At 44.1% G+C, this 21441-nt stretch overlaps 1 protein-coding gene and 1 non-coding gene across 15 annotated transcripts in view; one reads left to right on the top strand and one right to left on the bottom strand.

Annotated features, from left to right (window-relative positions):
* Positions 1-20007, bottom strand: part of PPP6R3 (protein phosphatase 6 regulatory subunit 3) — a 123335-nt gene extending 103328 nt beyond the window's left edge. For 13 of the 14 annotated variants that reach the window (XM_043452469.1, XM_043452473.1, XM_043452474.1 and 10 more), the window contains exon 1: positions 19894-20007. The gene's annotated coding sequence lies outside the window, so the exon portion shown is untranslated. Of the gene's footprint in view, positions 1-16039; positions 16249-19893 lie in introns of those variants that run through there. The other variant, XM_043452471.1, reaches the window with a different exon arrangement.
* Positions 20008-20503: 496 nt separating this feature from the next.
* TRNAA-AGC lies at positions 20504-20576 on the top strand. Its single transcript has one exon. It is a non-coding gene; the product is annotated as a tRNA-Ala (tRNA).
* Positions 20577-21441: the final 865 nt, after the last annotated feature.

The following is a 21441-nucleotide window of genomic DNA, read 5'->3' as shown; positions in this document are numbered from 1 at the left end:
CTCACATAAGAATAGCCAATTTGAATAGAGCTATATCTATTAAAGAAATTGAATCACTTATGAATAACCTTCTAAAACAGAAAGCATCATGTCCAAACGGGTTTACTGGTGATTTCTACCAAACAGTTAAAGAAAAAAAAACTGTACCAATTCTCTACAGTCTCTTTCAGAAGATAGAAACAGAAGGAACACGTCTTAATTCATTCTATGAGACCAATCACGCTCAGTGCTATTTACTCAACTGAACTGAAAACTTATGTTTACACAAGACTGCATACAGATGTTAGCATCAGCTTTTTCATAACTGCCCAAACTTGGAGGCAACCAAGATGTCCTTCAGGTAGAATGGATAGACTGTGGTACAACCAATGGACATTATTCAGCACTAAAAAGAAATGAGCTCTTAAGGAGTGAAAAGACATGGAGGAACCTTAAATGTATATTACTAAGTGAAAGAAGCCAGTCTAAAAAGGCTACAATACTGCATGATCTCTACTATATTTTGTTCTAGAAAAGGCAAAACTAGAGACATATTAAAAAGATTAGTGGCTGTCAAGGGTTAAGTCTGAGGCAGGGATGAACAGGCAAAGCACAGAGGATTTTTAGGGCAGTGAAAGTGTTCTGTAGACTACTATGATGGTGGATATATGTCATTACACATATGTCTAAACTCAAAGAATATATAACACCAAGACTAAATCTAACATAACCTGTGAACTCTTGAGTGACAGTGACGACAAGGTTGCAGGCGGCACGTGGGGAGACAGGGCGCACGTGGCCTTCTGGCTCTGTACTTGGCTCAATTCTGCTGTGGACCTAAAACTGCTCCATGAAATAAAGTTTATTAATTTTCAAAAATGGTTAAAATGTAAATTTGTGTTACATATTTTTAGAGCAAAAAAGATCTGCTAAATAATTTTTCATTTATAGTAGAGCTTAAAAACATCATATATGTCATACATCATTTGAAAAGGAAAGAGAAAAGCTTTCTAAAACAAGGTTTCCATCAACTATTTAACAGTTGTACTTTATATATGACAATAAAAAGCAAAGAATCCAGCTTATAATTCAGTATTTTACCTATTTCTGTACCAAACGCAACTTCGAAAAGCTTCGAAGTTTGAAGTGCTTTACTGTAAGAAACTAGAAGCAAGTCAAATTGTGACAGAAGAAATCTAAAGCCCACTGACCTGGGAGGGGCTACAAAACACCTCCATGTAAGTAAGTAAAAAGAAGGCCGATTTCTGGGTACTGCATGGGAGTCAGCGAAAAGTGATGAATGATTAAAGAAAAAGGTGTGCATGCCCAACACTGGGCTTCCCATTCTATAAACACACAAATAAATACACAAACAGAAGAAAATCAAGAAAACAGACAAAAAAAAAAATGATTAACAGCAGAAGACAGAAAAGGACTGAGGGAAGGTGAGCAAAAGAGATTTTAGTCTTATGTGTTTTTTTTTTTTTTTCAAAGCAAATATAATCACACATTAACCAATTTTTTAAAACTAAGACCTCTAAACAGAAAAATGGCAAAAGAGTAAAAAAGAAAATTTCACAACATCCTACCACCAGTCAAGATTTCAAAACCAAAGTCAGTAAGATTTCATAAAATAAGGTATTAATCATTAACAAAGTCAGCTTCACCATATCACCTGTTCTATGAAAGTTTATAATTTCTACATTAATAAACTCACAAGGGAAGAAAAAAAAAAAAATCCCTACAAATTCAAATTACCCAAAGTTAACCTTCAATGGGGAAAAGAGAACTTTAATATCATTTCCATTTTACATAGAAGCTGCTGGAGCTCAGAAAGTGAAATAATATGCCCAAAATCAGACAGCAAGTTCAGGGCTCAAACCAAGGTTCCAATTCAGTTCTCATCAATTTAACGACTCTATGGAAATCACTCTGGCTCGCCGTCCTCCCGCCCTCCCAGGAGCTCCTTCCTCACACAAAAAATGAACAGCCTACACTCATCTTGAGGAGAGAAGTGTTACAATATGCAAGCAGTGAGTCCAGCACAAGTGATGACTGTAACAACAGGCGCCAGGCAAACAGAACAGGAAGAGACACGATTGTATCTACCCAGGGTAAAGATGATGCTGTTAAAGTGCTGACTCAATATTGCCAGCAAATTTGGAAAACTCAGCAGTGGCCAAAGGACTGGAAGAGGTCAGTTTTCATTCCAATCCCAAAGAAGGGCAATGCCAAAAATGTTCAAACTACCATATAACTGTGCTCATTTCACATGCTAGCAAGGTAATGCACAAAATCCTTCAAGCTAGGCTTCAACAGTACGTGAACCAAGAACTTCCAGATGTACAAGCTGGGTTTAGAAAAGGCAGACATCTAATTGCCAACAACCACTGGACAATAGAAAAAGCAAGAGAACTCCAGAAAATCATCTACATTGGCTTCATTGACTACACTAAAGCCTTTGACTGTGTGGATCACAACAAACTGTGGAAAATTCTTAGAGAGATGGGAATACCAGACCACCTCACCTGTATTCTGAGAAACCAGTATGCAGGTCAAGAAACAACAGTTAGGAAAAAAACAAAAAAAAGAAACAACAGTTAGAACCAGACATGGAACGATGCACTGGTTTGAAATTGAGAAAGGAGTATATTGTCTATATATTGTCACCCTGCTTATCTGACATATGCAGAGTACATCATGCAAAATGCCGGGCTCGATGAAGCACAAGCTAGAATCAAGACTGCCCGGAGAAATATCAATAACCTCAGATATGCAGATGACACCACCCTAAAGGCAAAAAGTGAAGAGGAACTAAAAAGCCTCTTGATGTAGATGAAAAAGGAGAGTGGAAAAGCTGGTCTAAAACTCAACATTCAAAAAAACTAAGATCATGGCATCTATCCCATCACTTCACATCAAACAGATGGGGCAAAAGTGGAAACCGTGACAGATTTTATTTTCCTGGGCTCCAGAATCACTGCAGATGGTGACTACGGTCATGAAATTAAAAGACGCCTGCTCCTTGGAAGGAAAGCTATGACAAGCCCAGTCAGTGTATTTAAAAAGCAGAGACATCACTTCGCCAACAAAGGTCCGTATAGGCAAAGCAAAGGTTTTGCCAATAGTCATGTACGGACATGAGAGTTGGACCATAAAGAAGGTTGAGCGCTGAAGAACTGATGCTTTTGAATTGTGGTGCAGAAGACTCTTGAGAGTCCTTTGGACTGCAGGGATACTAAACCAGTCAATCCTAAAGGAAATCAACACTGAATATTCACTGAAGGACTGATGCTGAAGCTCCAATACTTTGGCCACCTGATGCAAAAGAACCAATTCATTGAAAAAGACCTTGATGCTGAGAAAGACTGAGGCCAGGAGAAAGGGGTGACAGAGGACAAGATGGTTGGGTGGCATCACCAACTCAATGGACATGAGTTTGACCGAACTCTGGGAACTATGAAGGACAGGGAAGCCTGGCGTGCTGCAGTCCATGGGGTCGCAAAGAGTTGGACACAGTTTAGTGACTGAACAACAATGAACAAGGCTGAGGTGGGTACATGAGCAAGGGCAGGCTGCTGAAGGTTTACACTAATCAAGAGGCAATTCAACAGTAACTGACACCAAAAGCTGAAAAACTTTTAGGCCTGACAATATGGTAAATGGCAGGAATGGACTCTTCTTTTCTCAGAGAATAAACACAAACATGCCCAGTAATGTTTATCCTTGATTCTCACAACAATTCTGCTAAACCAGCGTGCTCTCTCTACCCTGTGCCCCTACAATGCCTTCCCATTCTTTCCTCGTTGCCCTAGAAGATTACCAAACTTTATTTTTTGAAAGTTGATGAAAACAATAGTTACAATGCCTATGCATTTCAAACTCCTTGGCATCAATGAAAATTACTAGGATAGGACTAAAAGTAGCAATTAACTCTCTGCTCCTGGGATCAGCAGCATTGACGCCAAACCCCCTAATTCTTCCGCAGTTTGCAAGGCTGCTAACCAGTGTCACAAAGTGAGTTCCAACCTCGCACAGCCTACACCAGTATGTCCCTCCACTTCTCTTTTCATTGATTAGCTGGAATAAGAAAAGACTTTGTATAAAGAAATACCAACAAGTATGAAACCACCCCTCCTCTCCCCCAGGAGAGGCCAAGTACTCTGAATGCTGAACTCCACTCTTTTCATTTCCCAAAGACGGATTTGGCCAGTAATCTATTTTGGTCCACATCCCTTTTCCAGATTGTTTTTGGTGTTCTATACTTGGTTAGAGTCGCATTTAAGGTTCACATAAACGTTTTCTAGCAATCAAAATGATCTTGTTTCAAAAAGGTAACTTATTCTGGAAATCTTTTCCATTTCTGGATATACAAATGAGCTGCTTCAGTTGTGCCTGACTCTTTGAGACCCCATGGGCTGTAGCCTGCCAGACTCCTCTGTCCATGGGATTCTCCAGGCAAGAACACTAGAGTGGGTTGCCATTTCCTTCTCTAGGGGATCTTCCCCACCCAGGGATCAAACCTTTGTCTCTTACGTCTACCTGCACTGGCAGGCAGATTCTTTACCACTGTGGCCATCTGGGAAGCCCCAAAATGAGCCACTAACATGAAAGAGCAGAAAATCTTTAAGAAATTCTTTACTGACACTCCATTTAAAGGATGGAGAAAAAAATCACATCTGCCAGCTTTTAGTAAAATGAATATCCTCTTTTACTTGTAATTTTTTTAAGTTTTTTTGAATACTGATTGAGACATATTCAAAACAGTATCTGATACTTGATTATTCAAAAGCAGCAAGACACCAAAAGAGCAAACCAACACCAGCAACCTAAAAATAAAAAAAGACTAAACGTACCTGCTGGACTGGTTAACATGAAGAGCACTTTAGGTACAGAATACCTCAGACTCCTGGATAAGGAACAACTGACAAGTCATTTCTAATTAATCTCAATAGCAAGTGGAAAAAGGTAGGAAATACTGTTGAAGTGCTCAGGGAAAACAATGAAAACAATCATCAACCTAGAACTAGATATTAGGCAAAATGCCTTTCAAGAATGACAGTATTTTTTTGTAATGCCCAATTTGTAGGATTTTAAGAGCAGCAAAATGAAAATTAAGCAGTAGATGCACAGAAATTGGAAAGGACACTGAGACTAAAAGCATTCAAAAGTTTCTTATAAGGATAAAGACATCAATTAACTTTAGGCCTTAGGTTAAATATGAAATGTCTAAGATCACCAGAAGTGTCTAATCTCTTACTGAGTACAGGCAAAAAGAGTAGACAGGAATTAAGGGGGAAAAAACCCCACAATACATAGACAAGAAAAGAAAACGCCCCAGTTAGAAAGCAAAAATACAACAGTAGAAATAAACCAAATATTTCAATCACAATTAATGTAAATTAGTTGAAATACAAAAAGTCGAATAATGAAAATCCAATCCAGCTGTGTGCTGCTTTCAAAAGGCACACCAAAGACACACTTAAGAAGCAAAAAAATACTTATCAGGCAAACATTAATTAAAAATCACTTGGTACAGCTATGCCAATATCCGACAAAATGTATTTTAGTGGAAAACATGTTCCTAGAAACAAAGATTCACTACAGAATGACAAACTGTGCAAGTTACTAGAAACAACAATTCTAAACTTATAAAGATAAAGCAAAAATTGAGAACTACAACAATTCAACAAATGTTCCATCATAATGAAATTTTAACAATACCCCTCTCTGTAACTAAGGGAACAAGCAAACAATATTAGTTAAAGACACTAGTTTGAATGTGACTTCAATTAATGTGCTTTCATCTAACAGACATGTGGAAACCTGACCTTAAAATTAGAAACGCATTCTTTTTAAACACACATGGAATAAAAATTTGCCACTAACTAGACACTGTTAAAACAGCCTCAACAAATTTCAAAGAATAAGAATCACACTGGACCACATCTTATGAGCACAATGTATGCTAGCAATCAGTAGCAAAAATTAAAAGATATATATACACACATATATCAAGATTTTTCTACATACTTTTTAAACTTCTAAGTCAGAGAGAAGTCAAAATGAAAATGTGAATATATTCAGAACTGAAAGATAAAAATCCTACACAGCAAAATTGTTATTTAAAGGGTAATTACTACTCTATTTACATATATAAAGTACATATTATGCATGCTAAAAATTAATGACCTAAGAATCCTGTTTAAGAAATTAAATATTAATAACTAATTACAAGTCAGGCAGATTCAAAAACTAAGAAGTTATAATTTTCTTCCAATGACTGAAAATTCAGACAAAATGAGTTTTAGAAAAACATAAATTACCAAATGTGACTCAAGAAAAAGAAGAGTCTAATGATCCTATAAACATTAAAGCAATCAAATCCATAATTTTTAAATCTCAGACAGAAAACACCACACCCTTATGGTTTTACGGGCAAGTTTTATAAAACACTGAAGGAACAAATAATTTTACTTATGAACCCTCTAAGAAAATAAAAAGGAGGAAACACCACAGTTTATTTTATGAGACTACAATACTCTTGGTAACAAAACTCATAAGGCTGATACAACAAAAAGGGAAAATTAGAGAACATTCTCACCAATAAACGAAGATACATAAAACCTGAGATATTAGCAAATTAAAAACAAAAGAGGTGGGGGGTGGAATTCCCTGGCAGTCCAGCGCTTAGGACGCTTCACTGCTGGGGCCCAGGTTCAATCCCTGGTTGAGGAGCTAAGATTCTACCAGTGTGGAAAGGCCAGGAAAAAACCCAAAACAAACAGAAAAACAACAAAAACCTGAAACAGACAAAAACATATGTAACAAAAACAAAACAAAAAAAACTCTTAAAGGAATACATCATTATCAAGCTGGAAAAACTGTCATATCATCATCTCAATAGATGTAGAAAACAAAATTAGGACTTCCCTGGCGGTCCAGTGGTGAGGAATCCGCCTGCCAAGGCAGGGGACACGAGTTTGATCCCTGGTCAGGGAACCAAGGCCCCACACGCCCTAGAGCCCGCTGCTCTGCAACAAGAGAAGCCCACGAACCACAACCAGAGAGCAACTCCACTCGCCACAGCTAGAAGAGCCAAGACCCATCACAGCCAAAAGTAAATAAATAAGTGAAAAAAATTTTAAATGCATTCAATTAAGTTCAGTGCCCACTTGTGAGTTTGTTTTTTTTTTAATTCTCCGTAAACTAAGGTTGAAGACATCTTCCTCAATCTGTTAAAAGAAAAAAAAAGTATCCACACATCACACCTATAATGATAAAAGATAAAAACATTTCCCTTAAAACTGGGGCTGTGATAAGGATGCCCGCCACTAGCATTTATATTCTCCACTGGTGATGGCTGCCATGCAGCAACGCAGTAATACTAGAGTAAAATATATTAAACAATAAAAGGACTGGAAAGAAATGAACTGTCATTATTCACAGATGAGATGATTATCTACATAAAAACCCCAAGAGTCCACAAGAAAATTATTATTAAGCCAGAGAAGCTACTAGATATAATAGCCACATACAAAGTAATCTGCATTTCCATTTGCCAACAAATAGAATTTTTTAACTTAAAAAAATAATTTACAACAGCAACAAAAATATAAAGTAACCAAAGGATAAATCTAACCAAAAAATGCAAAATTTGTAGAAAGAAAAGAATATAAAACTTTTAAAAAGACAACTACCTATAAACCAAAAAATCTATTTCCTCTTCTACCTGGGTAGTATGAAGACAGAAGAAAAGAATCGGAAAATACTAAAATCCATTTTGGTCCTTTTATTACATGCTTTCAATAAACACTTTTTAAAAAATCCCATAAACACAGTAAAATGGTCACAAATTTGGAAAAGGTATTTGTCACAAAAATAACAAGAATCAGAATATATAAGAATTCCTACAAATAAGAAAAACATCAAACTCAAGAGGAAAAATTAAGACAAACAGGAAAAAAAACAGAAAGACATAAACAGCTATTTCACAAAAGTAGAAATCTAAATAGCCAAAAAAAGATGCTCTACTTCATTAGTAATTTGAAAAAAGAACATTAAAACCATGCAGTGATAAATAAAAGTGGGCAAAGAACTACTTGAATAGACTTTCCTCTAAAGAAGATACACAAACAGCCAATACATACATGACTAGATGCTCAACAATATTAGTCATTCAGGAAAGGGAAAACCACAATGATACACCACACTTCACACCCACTAACATGGCTATAATTTTTTTTAATGGAAAAATATATATTAGTGAGGATGTGGAGAAATTAGAACCCCGGTATGGTGTTGGTGAGATGTAATATGGTACAGTCACTTTGGAAAACAGTTTGGGAGTTCCTCAAAATTTTAAAACACAGGAACATTACCCAACAATTCCACTCCTAAGTACACACCAAGAGAAATAAATACCTAAGTCCCTCCAAAGACTTATAGGCACTCACTCACAGAAGTATGGTTGGTTAACAGTCAAAAAGTGGAAACAACCCAGACATCCACCAACTTGTGAATGGATAAATAACAGGCGGTATGTCCACGCGCTCAAACGCAACGAAGCGCTAATGCCAAAATATGCTACAACAAGGATAAACCTTGAAAACATGCTGAGCAAAAGAAGCAAGTCACCAAAGACCACACATTGTATGATTCCATTTACATGAAATGTCCAGAATCGGCAAATGCATAAGAAAGTCCATTAGTGGCTGCCCAGAGGTTGGGTGGAAATAGAGTCACTGCTAACAAGTACAAGGGTTCTTTTTAGGATGATGAAATGTTCTAAACATTAGATTGTGGTGATCATTACACAATTCTCTGAACATACTAAAACCTATTCGATTGTACCTTTTAAATGGGTAAACTGTAACATGTAATTACATCTCAATAAAACTAGTAATTGATGGAGATGTAAGGTCATAACCACCAATTTGACAAATATAAAAAAGTCTGACAATACCAAGAGCTGGCAAAGATGTAGAACAACAGTGCTGGCAGGAGGGTACTTCTAACTAAAGTTCAATTACTTTTAACTAAAGTTAAAACTGTACAGGTCCCACTACCCTGCAATTCTAAGTCTCTCCAGGCTTTACATCTTGCAGAAATGTTTTTTGCACTTGTCCAAAGCCTCACTGTTCTGTACTGGAAACAATCCTATCCCATAAGGATAGGACAAAGAATAAAATCAAATATATTCAGCCTGAAAAAGAACACAGAAGCGAAAAGGAATAAACTATAATTACACACATCAATGTGGGTTTCCCAGGTGGCTCAGTGGTAAAGAATCTACCTGCCAATGCAGGAGAGGTAGGTTTAATCCCTGTCGGAAAGATCCCCTGGAGAAGGAAATAGCAACCTATTCCAGTATTCTTGCCTGGGCAATCCCATGGACAGAGTAGCCTGGAAGGCTACAGTCCCCCATGGGGTCAGGAAAGAGTCTGATACAACTTAGCAACTAAACTCATCAATGTAGCCAAAACTCATTATCTGCAGGGCCTCACTTCCCTCCTTTCCCAGTTTCAAATCCAGGCCTCACCATTATAAACTCCCCCTTTACCTTCTTTTTTTCAACTGGAGTATAGACGCTTTACAACGCTGTGTTAACTTCTGCTTGCTGTACAAGGTGACTCAGCTATACGGACACCTACAGCCCTCCCTCTCGGACCCCCCCCTGCCCACCCACCCAGGATCCCACTTGTCTAGATCACCGAGCACCGAGCTGAGCCCCCCGCTCAATACAGCAGGCGCCCACTGGCTCTCCACTCTACACACGGCAGGGTAGGGACCTGCTCTCGCTCCGTCACTCTTGCACGCAGAAACCACAACTGCAACACTGCCTACTCTACTCCCAGGAAAAAGAACACAACTGCTTTTTTCCACTTTAAACTAGGACGGCTTCCCCGAGGAGCCCATTCCACACTGCAGATCCACTCACATTCTTTCTTTCCATAGATACTCCGCACTTTCTCTCTCCTCACAGACAACCCGCCCCTACTCACCCTCATTTTCACTGACTGATAACTTCTTGTTTCACTGAGAAGAAAACTGTCCTGGGCTTCCCTGGTAGCTCAGTAGTAAAGGATCTATGTGCCATCACAGGAGACAGGTTCGCTCCCCAGTCCAGGAAGATCAACTCAGCCTGTGCGCCACAACTACTGTGTCTGCGAACCCCAACTGCTAGGCCCGCAAGTGCGAGAGCCTGGGCTCTGCAACGAGAAGCCTGTGTACTCCAAAGAATAGACCCCCCTCGCCCCAACTAGAGAAAAGTCCGAGCAGCGACACAGACCCAGAACGGCCAAAACAAATAAAATTAATTTAAAAAGAAAAAGAAAACAGTCCTGCTCCCACCACACTAGCTCCCCAAGTCTGCTCCCCGTCCTCTCACCAAGCAAGAGCTGGTGGACGCTCCCCGTGGGTCCATTCCCTGTCTCCTTCCCAGCAAATGCAAGTCATCAGGGTGTGCATTCTGCACAGGTATCATTTCCCACCAACAGTACAATCACTGTGACTTCGCCATCTCCACAAAGCCCTCTCAGGGTCCCAACTCTCCCCTCAGCGCTGTGGCAAGTGCCCACGGACGGGCTTCCCTCTGCTCTCAAGCCCTCAGGAAGCCTCCCTCCCAGGCTCTCCCCACCACCGTGTGGGGACTGCTCCCGTCAAGACCATCGATGACTCATGTGCCAGCGAAGCCGCAGGACAAGCCCAGGCCTTCGTGCCACTGGAGGGCACGGCAGGAGCACTGCGAGGGGGTTCTCACTCCCTCCCCATTGAAGACACCTCCCCTGACGTCAAAGACTCAAGGCCCCCGCTCCTCCTCCACCCCAGAAACTGCCCGGCCCCGTTTTCCTGGCTGCCTCGGCCCTCATCCTGCACTCAGTCAGCGTCAAGGACTTCTCGGTGTCAGAGGACACTAAACGCTCTCACGTCTGTCTTCAGCCAGACCTCTCCCCTCCACTCCAAACACCTTCATCCCACGTGGCTCCCGGCGGCTCTCTGGAGTTTCACAAGAGCAGCGGGTCTGACCCCAACTCGACCTTACTTCCACAACCTGCACCACGAGCAGAAACCTCTGGTCGGTAGGGAGCACCTTCACCCTGCTCTCTCAGCCACGTCCAATCTGTCAGCAAATCCTGTCGGCTCTACGGTCCACATGCATCCGGCATCCCTCCGCCTCTCGCTGCCACCCCTGTGCCCCTTCAGTCCAAGCTGCCGTCATCGTTCTGGGGGGTCCTCGGCACCAGAGGGACGGCTATTCTTAACGCAGTTTCAGGGGGACCTTTTAAAAACACGCATCAGATCTCACGTCACACCACTACCCAAACACTTCCATGACTTCCCATCTCATTCAGAGAAGGAGGCAAAATCCTAACCCGGGCCTGCAAGAATGGCTCCCACCCCACCCCCTCTGACCTCCTCCCCTGCCATCCTCCACCCCGCCAGGCTGGCCTCTCTACTGTCTCCCTAACACACCAGGTACAACCCTTCTTAGCACCTCACGCACACTGGACTCTGCCTATAAGACTCCCCCGACCTCACCCCCACCTGTAGCCACGTGGCTCCCTCCCTCACCTGCTGATGTTCAGAGGTCTCAGGAAGGCCCATCCTGACCACCTTATTCAATCTGCAAACAGACCCCACCCAGCCACTCCCGGCTGACTTTGCTCCCAGCTGTATCACCCATGACAGCTGCATCTCTGACTCACCTGTTAACCGTCTTTCTCCACTAAAATGTAACTTCCAGAGGACAGGGACAATGTCTTTTTGGCTCACTACTAATATAGTCAACATCACAACATATGTCTTACTGCCTAAGACATAAGTACTCAAACATACAAATGAATCTCAAAAAACAGTAAGAGGAGAGAGGGTGAATTATACAACAAAATGATTCAATTTATACAAAGACAGGCAAAAACTAAATTACTTTATGTAAGGATAAAAGGATACATTCACAGGTGCTAACACCATAAAGTAAATCAACAAAATGACACATGCGGGGCAGCCCTGCTTAAGGGAGGTGAGAAGGAGGGATGGGGGGCGGGGGTGTCATACAGGAAGCCAGAGGTAATGGCAACGTTCTGAAACTGGTGGTCTGAACATTTAATATCTGTACACAGGCCAACAGAGACTCTTGGGACGTATGAGTCCATTAAAAATTAAAATAAAAAAATAGGTTAGAACAAGACAGGTCAAATCCAGCCCACCACCTCTTTTTGTAAATAAAATTCTACCAGAAGAATACAATTCTCCTTAGAAGCTTCATTTGTTCACGTGTTGACTACAGCTGCTTTCACACCACATCGGCAGAACTGAGTGGTTACAGAGCCCACGGAGCCCACAGAGCCTAACGTGTTCATTCACTGGCCCTTTACAGAACACAGTTGTTATAATGTGAAATTTGTAAACAAATTAAGAACAACATTTAAAAGAGCCAATCACCAATCCTTCAAGGACAGCCCTGGCAGTCCAGTGGTTAAGACTCCACAGTTCCACTGCAGGAGGCTCGGGTTTGATCCCTGGCTGAGAAACTAGGATCCCACATGACACACAGCTGAGCACATAAATGAATAAAAGTTCAAAAAACAAAAGGAAAAAAAAAAATTGATCCTTCAAAACATGTGTGATTATCTCACAGCACAGAACATTGAAAAAATATGGCTCTATATAACATGAGGGACTCCAAAGCAAAGTTTTTTATACTGTCTTCAAGCACCAGAAAGAGATTTTAAAGATGAATATTTCAGAACGTGCCTGCGGGCTTAGTTGTGTCGGACTCAGCAAAACTTCAAATTTATGATGTCTACTCTCAACACAGCAAAAAAAAAAAAAAAAGTCACATTTTAGTGAGCCAAATCTATATAAAACAATCCAAATTTGGGGAGTGGGGGGACACCACCACCACCTAACTCTATAACCTGCCCTGACCCACTTCACCATCACCCTATACTTCCCCAGAGCAGCTAGTTAGATCTCCAAGGCCTTCTACCATACTACTCCGCTCCATTTCTTCAGGGCGTTTCACTGCAACTTCTATTAGTCATTTCTGACCTTATTTCTACTGTTACTAGGAAGAAGACTAGTAATAATAATAACAGTAATAATACCCAAACAAATATTACTGTGTGCTAGGCACTGTACTAATTAGTTTACATTTAATATTCATTTCACAGATAAGGAAACCAAGGAACAGAGATGTCACCTAATATTATGATTACACAGCTGGAAGACGGGGAGCCAGAACTCAAAGTCAGCTTTTTTAGATCCTTTGCACTCTTGCCCTCCACAAGATACTCTGACCGAGAGCAGAGAACAGGTATCAGTCTGTGAAAACTCCCTTAGTTTAATATACTATGCCTATGGTAGGTGCCAAATGCACAGCTGCTGTATCGTCTACAAGTATAATAATAAATCGAGGACACAAGGTCCACAGTGGAAGGGGGGGGAGTGATTCAAAAAGTGTTGCTTAATCAGAAGGGACTGGGTCTCACTGGAAGGCAGCTAAGGCAGACATGAACTGCCCACTGCCCAGAGGCAACAGAAACCCTGTGCATCTCTGTCGACAAAAGTAAACTAGGAGGCACTACCCCCTCATCTATGACAATGACAAAAACAGACAGAACACCAATTCAGAAGTTAAACATTTATTCTTTATTTTTTAATTTTTATTGGAGTACAGCTGATTGATTACAATGTTGTATTTATTCTTAACTCTGTGAGTTCCAGCTATGTTACTATTGAAACAACTGACACTTAAAATTATGGTCTAGTGGGGCCACCAAAACCCTAAGGCCTCACTGAGATTTCTCTGCTGCCTACAGGCCCTTTCTCCAGCATGACCTAAATTTTTCTCTAATATCAATGACCTCCAAAACCATGATTCTCATGAAAGGAAGCCCCAAACAGCCACCGGAGTCAATACTTGTCAATGTTCCTCCCACTACTGCCCCATCGGGAGAATGAAAGCCCAGGCTTCACCAAGATCCAGCCAGTGTCTCCTGACCAAGCCTCAGTGGATACTGCAGGCCACCCCGGAATGTGCCTTAGTGGCCAGTACAACTCGTGCCCCACCTGCCCGGTTCAGGGTCCCAGGGGGCCAGGCATTCTCAGGCAAGCTCCCCTTCTCACCAGTGTCTCTGACACACTGCATTATTGTTCACACCGGCATTACTGTTTAGATTTACACACAAGGACAGGGAACTTCAGGCTCTCACGAGCGATCCACACAGCTTTCTCCAAGTCTGACTCAACATTCAGTCATACTTTTATTTCTGCAGTTTTTACTTTTCTGCAACCTTTTTAGTGTTGCTTCCTACTGCTTCAAAAAAAAAATTCTCATTCATCTTTCCTTTGGGCCCCCAGATTTCATGGCAGTCAGCCTCTGGGGCACACAAACCATTCCAAATCAATACACACACCCTCTGCAAGAAATTTTGGAACTAACAATACCCTAGCTTTCTCCAGAGTTGCCGAGAAGTACAAAATAAGAGTCTCTTTGTATCAGGAAAGATGTTCATAATCTATTCAAATTTATTTATATAAAATCAGTCAACTGTGGAGTCTTCACTAATACTTAATAAAACAGGTCAACACTAGCCAGCAGAAGTGAGAAGTAGTAAACTGCCTCTACTCAGATCTTCGTGAGTCTGTGACACAAAAATGTCCCAGTTAAGGTAGGAAGCCTTTCAAGTACTGCCAAGGTTCCCTTTCACTTGCTTCTTTACCATCTAGCCAATCTACCTGATAACCAGATGTCAGTTCATAAACATCCAAAACATGAAACAAACTGGGGATTGATCCGAATAGTAACTTTCTCTCCTCCCAGTAAAGAAAAATAAAGGGGGAGGGAGGAAGAAAGGGGGTTTCCGCGGCAACTAAATCTAAGCCAAAGTCAAAAGGCCACAAAAACAAAACAAACAAAAAAAAAGGCCACAAAAACAAATCTCCAGTCACCTCAATCCAGACTGCAGCAGGGGAAAAAACCCATTCCCACTGGAAGCACCGTGGATTTCAAGGACAATCAAGACGTTTAGCATGAATCTACACCAAGCCTCTGATCAGTAGGGAAAGTGAGCTTTTCAAGTTTGATCAAGTGACAGCCAACATCTATGGAGCAAAAGACAACACAGGTCAATCCTATTTGTCATTACAAAACAGCTTTACCAGCACAGGAAGAATAATAGCATTGCTGTTTAAGACAAACCAAACCAAGGAGGGAAGTGGAAGTTAACTATTTAATATCTATGAGAAACAAAGGTGTAACTACTTCATTCTTTGGCAACAGACTTCTGGCAATCTCAAACCACCGAACCAACAATTACAAGCTCTTTCCTCTGAAGCCTTTAGGGCCTCTCACTAAAATTCTGCTTACTTACACCATATTACTCAGTTCACAAGCTGAGTTATCTGGCCTCAGTGCAAAGGACATCTCTTGTCGGTGCTGCCTCCCCCCAAAGACTGAAAGTCCTTAAGTGCCTGTTCATGAGTGAACCCCTAATACTGTTCCTGACAGAGCAAGGATTCAATATATTTGCTGATGAAATAAATGAAGACTAGATAGCAACATTCATGGCTTTCCTGTGAAGGATCCCATTATCTACCTGGTAATGCTCTGTTCCCACCACCTCCATGCCACAGCACTGCACTGGGTTTAGGGCAGCCAGGAGTGGAGGACACTTGTGTGATACTGTATGATATCTCTTATGTGCAAATTAAAAACAACACAAATGAATATACATGCAAGACAGAAACAACCTCCGGTTTAGGGGCTTCACTGGTGGCTCACTGATAAAGAACCTGCCTGCCAATGCAGGAGATGTGGGTTCGATCCTGGGTCAGGACAATCCCCTGGAGAAGGAAATGGCAACCCACTCCAGTAGTCTTGCCTGGAGAATCCCATGGACAGGGAAACCTGGCAGGCTACAGTCCACGGGGTCTCAAAGGGTCAGACACAGCTGAGCGACTACTCACACAGAAGAAACAGACAGTGGAGTGGTCACCTGTCATTCTCAGCATCTCAGTGAAAGTCGCTCAGTCGTGTCCGCCTCTGCTAACTCACCGATGCATAGCCATGGACCAAACTTCAGGACGAAGGATTAGATCTCCCGGATCTCTCTTTCATACATCCAGACTTTAACATTCAGTTGGCAAAAATCTGTAGTTTTATAGTAACATTCTTCCCACTCAATACACTAGGATCGTCCGTCTTCTAAGGATGTGAGAGAAAAGGATTTCTCTTTCACTGCACTTCATCTCCCCAGAGGCAAGAACACTCGCCCACTCCGGTCAGAGTCCAGGGCTTAGGCAAGCCCCCTATGGGAGCAAGCAAGGGTCACCGTGTTAAAAGATAAGCATACAATCTGCCTCTCTCTTGCCTTGCCAAGGGCAGAGCTGGCAAATCAATCCAGGGCTAACTCTCTGAAAACAGGCCTTCATTAAAATAATAATAATAATGAAGCTGGCATCTAAAAACAGAATTGACAGCTGACTGACAGGATGAGGGCAAAAAAAGACAAAACTCAAAAACCACCGCAGAATAAGGCTATTTAGCATAGCCATCAAGAGCCCTGAATATCTGAGAGTGGTAAGTTTCAACACAGTATGTTCATGGATTCTCATGAAGCAACAGAAAAAAAAAGTTTCTCAATTACTTTATAAAATTAAAAAAAAGTTTTTAAAGTTCAGTCTTCAGGCACCTGAAAATAACATATGTATACCATCTTTCCCCATTACTAAGTCATGTCCAAGTAGAATCGAGGTATAGACAGAGCTCACAGATAACAGAATTCCTTGACCCACACGTAGGTCCTAAAATCTGTGGTCTAGTGGTTCCAAAACCTGGTTGCACATCAGTATTATTTGGGAGCTTTTAAAAACATTCTCACTCTCACCACACATTTACAGAAGTGTGGTCCATCACCCAAGGTCTTGAAAAGTATTCCAAATGATCCCAAAGCAGGTCAGACCAGCACCTGTCTACAGCAGGGTTTCTGACCTCAGCACTACTGCCGTCCGGGCTGGCTGACGCTCTGTTGAGGGAGAGGTCGCCATCTTGTGCATCACAGGGTGCTCAGCTGCATCCCTGGTCTCTACCCTCTAGAAAAGCCACTGCCCAACCCCACAGATGTGACAAGCAAAATTTATTTCTCCAGACATCACCAGATGATTCTTGGGGGCAAAATCCACCCCTCTCAAGTTGAGAACTTCTGCTCTAGAGTAAATAAAAACCCAGTCATCTGAGGCTCCCTTAAGAAAGGAAAAAAATAAGAAAACTTCCTAAAGCCAAGAGATCAGGTCTATTTTTTCCATCCAGCTCACCTAAGAAAAAGCGGTCAACTCCACTCGGCCACACCAGGGCTCGGATCTTGACTTATGAGAACCAACCGCAGCCTCTTGTGCTTTGTACGTAAATAAACTCAGTGCTGAGTTTTAATTGAGCAGATGGTTACAAGAACTTCACTGCCACTATCATTCTTAACGATTCTATACCAGTAAGGAAGCAGTGTAAAATTTTAGATGAATATATATATACTCAGGCTACCTCTCAAATATCCAAAATATAAAACCACAGATACAAGTTTATCAAAGAAGCAAACTAAATACCAATCCTGACAAATACTGTCTTAAGGAAGATGTCTTATCTGTAATAAGCACATTATCTCTGTACCACATCAGTGCCAAAATTTATTTCAAAGAGACTAAGCAAACCTCACCCTGTCAGGCCTTAATTTCGTCACTATTCATTTTCTGTCCAGTTATGGTCTGATTCTCAAATTGCCAGGCAGTTAATTGAAACCAGCAAGTTTTGTTCTGCTACACTTTACACAAAAGCTAGTTTTCTAATCTAAAACAATCTTTTTCCTGTTCTTCAGTAAGTTACACCAGCAAGATGTTCATCTCTACTTAAGACGGAGTCTATCAAAACAACATTTCCCAGGGCAACAAAGCAAGCCAGGTCCCAAGCAGGTAATTCCAGGGGAAGGACAAGCCTGGTTTCAAGCAGCAGGGAGAAGAGCACAGGGCAGGAACCAACAGACTGAGTAGATGCATGAGTGGATGGCATTCTGTTAAATATTCTAGACTCTCTGATCAAACATAACTGAAATGCAAAATAACTTTGAAAGCATCCACCCAGGACCACAGTTATTTCCCAAACTATCTTCGCTGAAGAATATCTCAATACACTGTAACTTTTCAAACCTCAATAAAAGCCCAGGAGTATACTAAGAAATTCTGGAGTTACTACTGATTTGGGGGCCAATCACACGCAATAAATGGTATTCAAAAGTACAGGAGGAACAGAATCTGACGTGAGCTCCTGGTGGGCTTTTATTTAACCATCTCTTCAACAAGCCAGTCTGAGGCATCACCACTAATGACTCCAGAAAACGTCTGTAAAAGTAATCAATCCTCAGCCACCCTCTCCTGGGTGACTCTCAGCCCGAAAGACTCAAAATCACAGAGCTTTCTAAAGACAGTCACCAAAAGCCAGGGCTTAGACACTCACGTGACTTCCCAATATATCTAAACATTTAAAAATCAAATCCAAATTAATAATAGCCACTAATTGCTAAGCGGATTCCTCATGCCAGGCACCGTTTCTAGCTGCTTTACACATATTAACTCATTTCCTCCCGACAGAATTCTGAGGCAGACACTGTTATTCCCGCATTACAGAAGAAGCAGAGAGGTTGAGGGACTTGCCCAAGGTCACAGCGCCAGAAAGTGGTGAAGTCAAGATTTGGAAACCACGCCGTCTAACTCGACAGCAAAGGAAGCTCCAACACCACCCCTTAAGTGGATTTTCCAGCGGCTGGATATCTAGAGCCTCTTTCCCACTTGCTGCCTACTTACAACGTGACCTTGAGGACAAAATCGCAGTCAATTCCACGTTAACAAAACAGCCACATTCACAAGTGCTGTGACGATAACAGAAAACAACCCCCAAGCGCCCTCCCAGAAAAGCAAAACAGAAAAGCTCGATCCGACCCACAGAGAAAATGGGTTAAGTACAGAGATTACTCGGAGCTCGGAGGGTGAGACGCCAAGACACACAGGTGCATCCAAGGACTCATGCCGTCCACCTCCAACCAAGAGTCCAGGTTGTGGTCAGAGCAAGCCGGACCGCAGGAAACCCCTCCAAGGGAGCGGGGAAAGGGCTTCTTTAAGAGGGAGGTACTTGCGGCCGAGAGAAGGACCACCCCCCTCCCCCCCCTCAACCCTAGCGCATATTCGCCAGGGAGGCTTTCGCGACCACGTCTGCGCTGGAGTCGCAACCCTGGAGTTTAAAAAAAAAAAAAATCACTCGGAAGGAGGTTTTAAACACTCCGAGCCGGGCACCGGCGTATCCCGCTGACTCTGCGGCTAAAGAGCAGAAACCCACAGAACTTGTTTCCCAGAGAACCGAGTCCAACAATGGCCTCTTCGCGAGTCTCCGGCGAGCCGCCGCCGCCTCAACTTGACACGCTCCGGGGCCCGCGCCCAAAGACCTTGTCCGGGGCCCGCGGGCGGCGAGTGGTGCTCGCTCGGGGCGGGCCGGCCGGCGCGGAGCGGGGCCCGGCCGAGTGAGGGGCGCGCCCGGCCGCCACCCGCCCGCCCGCCGCGCCAGGCCGCGGCCGTCAACCCGGCGCAAAGTTCGCCGCCGCCCGGCCCGCGGCCCGACTCGGCGGGGGCCCCCGCAGCGGGCGAGCGGGCGGCTGACAGGGGCGGGCGGGGACGGGCCAGGGAGCCCGGGCGCCGCGCCTCCCCGGCGGCCGAGAGGCGAATTCCGGGGGGGAGGGGAGGGGGCCGGGACGCTCCCTCCCCGCGCCGCCGAGGCCGGGCGGAGGGGCCCCGCCGCCGCCGCCCGCGCGCCGCGCACCCAGCGCACCCCGCGCCGCGGCCCGCTCCGCCGCGCCCCCCCCTCCTCATTACCTGGAGGTGCCCGCGACTCGCCGCTAGTTGCGCTCAGGCGGGAAACGCGCTCACCGACACCATCAGCGAAGCGCCCAAAATGGCGGACGTATCAAGCAGGCCTTGAGTTCCCCCCGCCCTCCCTCCGAGCGCCTCGCGGCCAATCATGGCCCTGACCCCGCCCCCGGCTCCGCGCTCATTGGCCTTCCTCTCCCGCCCCCTGCCGCCTATTGGATCACCCTGCGGCCCCTTTGAACCCACTCCGATTGGCTCGCGGACGCTGTCCGTCAAGGGCGAGGGGGCGCATTCTTTTCCCATGGACTTGACGGATCCGGAACCTCTAGGACCCCGGAGTCTGGAGCCAACAAATCAGAAACCAAGGGAAACCTTGGCTGGGTTCCCCCCAACTACGCCATAGCAACAGCAGGGCCTTCTCTTGACGGAAGGCTGGGGCCACCAATCGGATGGCCAATGCTTTTTTAAAACTAAAGTGAGCCAAGCCAATCATGGCAGTAGATACAAGAACCAATGGGGTAGCGAGACCCGCAGGCAGGCAGGCCGGAGGGCTTGGGGGAAACCGGTGATGACGTGAGCCACCATGTGTTTCCCTGGCGGAAGTCCGCTGAGAGCTGGGGAATTAGCTCAAGTGGTAGAGCGCTCGCTTAGCATGTGAGAGGTAGCGGGATCGATGCCCGCATTCTCCACGGCTGAATTTTATAAAGTTGGGGAGGGAGCGGGGAATATATAAAGTTGGGGAGGGAGCGGGGAAGTTAACGGTCAGTATCACTTGCCTCGCAAGGTGGAGTTTGTACCAGGAGATGTGAGGACAAGGTGTGTTAGGTACCCCTATCTGTGAACCCGCCTCTACTAGGGAGGAAAACTGGATGGATTGCGGGGGATTCCTTTTGCCTTGCGGAAGAATTTATGCAGAAGCTGCTGCTTCAAATCTAGTGACCACTCGCTCTGCGCCCCGCCGGCCGGGGTACGCAGGAGCAGAGGGTCCCGGACGTCAAACTCCACCTGAGCAACACAAGAGGCCGCAGAGCGGTGGCGGTGGTGGTCCTGAGCAGGTGACGTTTCCACCCACGGGACACGGAGGACAGAGCCGCGGGGCTCGGCGCGGGTTGGCAATGAGGGCTCTGGGCAGGGAGACTGGCAGGTGTCTCTGGGGGCACTGGCTTGGTCAGGGATGATCACTCCCGCTCAAGGAGCGGAGGCAGGCTTTTACTGTGGGGCTTCCCCCAGCTACCTCCCAGAGTCCAGGCCTGAGCAAAGTGACAGGGCTTGGCCACTGGGCTGCCTTGCCAGTGCTTTCCCTCTGCACCCCTTTGCCTCGGCCCCAGCTGGCCTTCCACCTCCCTGACTCAAGACTCTCTGAGCGCCACCGCCCCACCCTCCCACCCCCCGCCCGTGCCAAATGGCAGGGAGAAGAGAGCCCAGCTTGGATTGCGTCAACCCTGGTGGGCTACAATCCATAGGGTCGCAAGGAGTCAGACACTACCTAAGCGACTCAACACACACAAATAGTGCCTGGGGAACTGGGTCTCTGGTGCAGACATGCCAGTCCCC

Source organism: Cervus canadensis, chromosome 29, assembly GCF_019320065.1.
Source record: "Cervus canadensis isolate Bull #8, Minnesota chromosome 29, ASM1932006v1, whole genome shotgun sequence".
NCBI lineage: Eukaryota > Metazoa > Chordata > Mammalia > Artiodactyla > Cervidae > Cervus > Cervus canadensis.
Note: the sequence above shows the minus strand (reverse complement) of the source record. Positions and strands in the feature narration are given on the sequence as shown.